Below are 5,748 nucleotides of genomic sequence, written 5' to 3'. Positions count from 1 at the left end.
GTGTGTGTGTGTGTGTGTGTGTGTGTGTGTGAGAGTGAGCGAGTGAGTGAGAGAGTGAGAGAGTGAGAGAAATGCTGAAATGAAGTAGTGTGCATGTTGTGATTGCAATATGGCATTTGTATAGTTACTGAGTCTGAGTTTGGGTCCAGAAAGCTGAAACAAAGCACCATGGGGTAATGCACATGAGCAACACCATTGAGACTCAAGCTGTCTTCTGCAAAGGAAAATACACAAATGAGACAGACACCTACTGCTGGAGGGCCCTCAGTTGTATACAGTTGAGAAATACCAACATATTAGAAACAGATTCGCCCATTTTGAAACAGCAATCAAATCAAACCAAGACTTGAACCATCTGAAATCCATTTCTGTCAGTATTGGTTAAGGCGACGAACAGGCCTAGTTTGGATCTGCAGACTTATTGAGTAGTTTCTGTTCTGATGGAGAAAATCTGCATAATGTATGCAAACATGGTGAAATCTGTTAAATGGAGCCAGGGCTTGTGCTGCAAAGAGCAATACTAGTTTTAACTTGTCTATAACTTGGTAAATGACCATGGATAATCAACGGCTAGCCGTGCCTTAAAGGATTTTAAATGCACGACGTGGAGGCAAAGAAGCGTCGCAAAGTCAATTAGTGAAAAATAACCTGATTTCAGTATATTCTTTTGTACAACGTAATTGACCTTTTTTTTCTTTTCTTTTTTTGGCAAAATCTTTAAGATTATTTCATGTACAAGCAAAACTATATAATTATTTCAACTCATTCCCATATTTTATGTCAAAGTATATATTTATTTTGTGTGTGGCATGTAATAAGAGGGAATTTGTACAGATGTATTATTTTACACTACTTTAGTTGCATTTAATTTCCAGGTTTAATTGTAAAAGAAAAAACGGTTTTCAGTATAGTCTCAGAGTTGGATCTCACTGTAAATGTTCTTTATCTTATCTTTGTAGATCTGCAACAACCAATGTTTGAATGTCAGATATCAAAGGGATGTTATCAATTAGCTTGATAAGATTTTTTCAAAGAGGTAGATGTCTTCATACAAGCTTTAAGGATAACATTTTTGGAAAGGAAATATCTTCCAGAAGATGCAGCATTTATGTGCTCCATCCCTCGAGCTAATCATCCACTTTCTTCTTCAACACTATCAAACTTGGTCATCTTCTCTCCTTTCCTGCTTCGGGACATTTGGCAAGGCTGCTTGTCTCTCCCTTTTGGATCTTTCTCTTCTCCTTGTCTGCCTGGACTTCCTTCCACAAATTCATCTCAAAGCTTGCCTACATGTTTCGGTTAATGAATCTGGTTTATGTTTCAGCTATTACAGTAAGGAGTACTAGTAGGGGAGGAGGTCGCATCCTCCCAGGATGATTACATCTCCGATATGACAATGCTAGACTGCTGGGAGAGGCGTGTGGAAAGGCCTGCACAATGAAACTGAGGTGGGGTCACTTACGCTAAGATGGCACTGTCACATCCCATTCATGGCCTTTAGACATGTTGTTAAACCATCTAAGAGGTAGGAAGTGATGCTAGATATGGAGGTGTTCACAGGATGTCCTGAACAATAATAGGTTGGGCTGACAGGAGGAAGTGACTGGGCTACATGCTTCTGACGTTCTGCACACGAGGGGAGGGAGCCGGTGTGAATGTTATGAGTGCCGAAGCGGCCCAGTTCTGTGGGAAAAACCAAGTGAGCATGCTCAGCTGCCTTGTAGAACAAAGGCCACTGGTTGTGCCTCTCGGGACAAGCAACAGATCTCATTCAGCATGCCTGCTGTGAGCGCAAAAAATAGAACGATTACACACTTGCTAATACACAAAAACCTTAGCCAAAATACACAGAGCATTTCTGAGCAGACCAGCTATGATTTCAGGAGTAAAGCCAAAAATTGAGAATGACAGTAATATAGGGAAGGCCGGGGATTGTTTAAATATGTGTTAAATATTTATAATTTAAACTTTGATATATTGTTCCTATTTTTATCTGGTACAAATTAAAGTTGCTTTTGAAATCTATAAACTGGGTAAATATTCCAGTAGGCTACAAAGAGTTGTTACAAGGTGAGTTGAAATACTAAAAAAAAAAAGGATGGTTTACTTTCTGTACAGCATTTATTTTATTTATATTAGTTTTATATTATATTTTTTATATTTTATATTAGTTTTTTTATGAATTTATACTTATTGCATACATAAGTGTAATTTTATTGTAAACATTTTCATTTAAAAACAAAAATGTAGGAAAGGTTTTATTCTACAACAGCAGACAAGTTGGTAAAATAATACATAAACATCCCTCCGTCTGCTCAAACATGATATTTAAAATATTTATATTTAAAAATAAATGTTATTGTTTACCCTGTAAATCCATATTAAAAATAATATAGTAAAAATTGACATGTATATAATGAAATGCATAATATAATACAATTATATTTCAATGTAAAGTAAAAATAAGTAAAAGTCTTTACTGCCACTTTTTCATCTAATTCATTTTTGCTAGAAAAAAATATTAATTGTGTTAAAAACATTTTTTTTTAAATCTTACTGACCCCAAACTTTTGAAAAGTAGTGTCATTTCAGTTGAACTGGCAGTGTTACAACTCGCCCAATTAGGTGATACACAATTTTAATTGATACACTCAGTTTACATGGAAAATAGTTTTTGTGTTTTTTATTTTCAGCATTTTTATTATAATTATTTTTGCTTTAATTCTGCTACTATGTTCTGCTTTGCAATTACTTTGTGCAGTGGGTTCAGTGTTATTGTTACCTCACTAACGTAACACTGCACAAAAGTACATAGCTACTATAAATCACATCTACTCAACAAATGTTGCTTTAAGCTGAAGTTACGCAGATTATTGTAAAATCCACGTCGTTCCTTCAGAGTTATAGCTATGCCTCGTAAGAACACTCAAGCAACATCGTTTCCCAGATGCTGAGGAGCCTGATGACGTTGTCCTCTCATATCTCTGTGCATGCGTATGAGCACGGTGACGTCTGCAGCTGCCGAGTGTGTTTGGAACTGACCAGCGAGTAGCGAAGAGGAAGATGGCAAAGGAAAGGGATGTGAAGAGAGGAGTTATGGGAAGACATCATAAAGGGGCTTGAGAAGTTGCATAAGTCACTACTCACTTTTCCTAATTTTGTGAGCACATAGTCTTAGGAGAATTACCGTAATATCAGCTTTGTGTGTAATGTTGTGCTAAACATTTCAGTCCAAGTTTGATATGTAGAGACAACAAGTAAACCATTTGTAGCTTGATTTCGCTGACAAGTATCACTTTGACTCTGTGGTGCTGTCAGCAAAACATTGCTCTGTATCTGTTTGAGCATCATGACCAGCCTGACAACAGCAACATTGGCTCAACCAATGATTTAACTCTGAGGTGGGTTCAGTTTGTTTGGCCAATGACAGACAAGGGAGTGTTAAACTGTTGCTCTGCAAAATACTTCCATGAGTTCTCAGTCTGATTAAGAACAGGCACAACTCAATATAATATTTCTGTCCCAAACCGAGTCCAACATGTGGCATTTTTTTAAAATCTGCATTCCACCCAAAGGAATTATGATTTCATAGAAAGATTACTGTAGAGTGGCAATTGGGACAAAAATGCACCAAAACATATGCTGTACAAAAACAGCAACAGACATGATAATTTCAATGTGTCTGAGGAAAAATAAAAAATGAATAAACTTAGCGTGGGCGGTCTGTACTGTTCACATGCACAAGTACTTAATCTCTTGAACACACTTGGTCTTTATAGTGTAGACAAAGTCTATTCAAATATAGCCAAGAGTGCTTCTGTCTCCTTTAAACACACTGACCTAACAATTTCTTACAGCTCACAATAAGCATTTCATTGGTTTTGCTGTTGCATTTAAGATGTGAGACAGTGGCTTTTGCAGATAATTAGCTGGAATGTCTGTTTTGAGTTGTGGTCCGTGTGTGAGCTTGTGTTTGAGGTTTTGTAAGAGGGTAGGTGTCAGGATGAGTGTCTCAAAGTGATCTAACACTGTGTGCATACCCTGAAGGATTGTCTTCCAGACTGTTGAAGTACACCACAAACCACTTAAAACATTACCAAAGATTATAAGATAACCGCCCATAAAACTTTGAATAGGCTTGTTTCTCTTCTCCTTTTCACATTCTCCTCATCGTCAGCCGAATTCTGAAGACGTTGGTGGGTACTATAAGACTTTTACAACCTGAGACAGACAAACGATCCAGTTGATGAACAGATTATACACAGTTATAGCATTCAAAATGGCCTAATTATTTTTTCAATGATACTCTTTCTGTGTATTCCTCCAAACACCTGCATGTTCTGCTTTATTTTCCACAGCTATCCCCTGTAGTTGCAGAGCTGTCAAGGGAGGGAGACTGAGAAGAAAAGGATGCGAGAGGACATGTGGAGAAAGAGAAACATTGCTCAACTCACTGTTCTTGCTTTGCCATTAGGTAAGTGGGAGACTGTTGTTGTAAAAGCACATTCCCTAGATGTTAGTACTATCAGCCTGTACGATGGAGTGAACAGCACAGACGAATGGCTGTTTGTGTGTGTGAGCATAGAGCTGAGAGGAGACAGATATGCCAGCCCAGCTGGAAAGGGCCGTCTCAAAGAGGCAGAAGATAGATTGTTACAGAGAATACTCTGACATTACAGGTGGTGCACAGTAAAACTATGGTACTGCTATTCTTCATATGTAGTGCTATATATACTATGTCAAGTGGAAACTATCACCCTGTTCCAAAACATGCTGTTCTGTTGGTTTCTAGTAGCTATTCTTTCTATATCAGGTGCACTGTATCAGATATGCACTTGCATTGATGGTCACCACATCATATTACTGCGCACATACATAAAGTTGAGCTTCGTTCAACTTTGTCACTTATATAACCGTAAACTGCTTGAAAACGCCTCATTACGCAGCACTGCATGTACCTTTCACAGAGAAGGCAATCCCGGAATGCATTGTGACAAAGACTGTATATATACTAAGATGGTTCTCTCATTACTGTGAATAGAAGAAAGTGCCATGCCAATATAACAGAATAAATCCTGCCATATTGCAACCTAGGTTCACTGGAAAAACATGCCTCTATACCTATACATACAATTCACTACAGTATCCAGCTGAAATGGCAGTAAAATGGCAACAACTTTTATTCAGTTTCACATAAATTACGATTACAGGTCACAGATGATCAAATTAGACTAATTTTGTATGGTTCCTTGCACAATACTATTGTTTGACCTTAAAACGTAATTTACTGTAATGCATGATTTGTAAACTAATACATCTGACGTCTGCATCTCATAACTAGCTCCACATGTAAGGCTTTCTGACGTAGTAAACTTGCTCACCTGGTACACCATTGCACTTGTGATGCAGAACGCTCAGGTATGAGTCCCGTAAAACGTGTCACGATAAAACCGATCAAAGAGTTGGAGAAGCAAGCTAAAATGTTATAGTTGCTTCAGTGAATGCTTTTTATCTCACATTTGCTCTTGTTAACACAATCGGTTAGGAAACCTAACCGGAAAGCTGGCTCACTGGAAATTTCATTTCTGTCAGGATATATACAACAACTAACACAATAAAATTCTGCAAGAGTTTTGGATCAAACAGAATGTGCTTTTAGTGCCACTCACTGGACGTTTCACTTTAAAAGTGTCTCAGAGCATGCAAGAAACACCATAATATAATTTTGAAGAACTGACACCAAAGGCA

This window comes from Sinocyclocheilus anshuiensis, unplaced genomic scaffold (assembly GCF_001515605.1).
Source record: "Sinocyclocheilus anshuiensis isolate Anshui unplaced genomic scaffold, SAMN03320099.WGS_v1.1 scaffold51, whole genome shotgun sequence".
Taxonomy (NCBI): domain Eukaryota; kingdom Metazoa; phylum Chordata; class Actinopteri; order Cypriniformes; family Cyprinidae; genus Sinocyclocheilus; species Sinocyclocheilus anshuiensis.
This window is presented reverse-complemented; position numbering follows the sequence as displayed.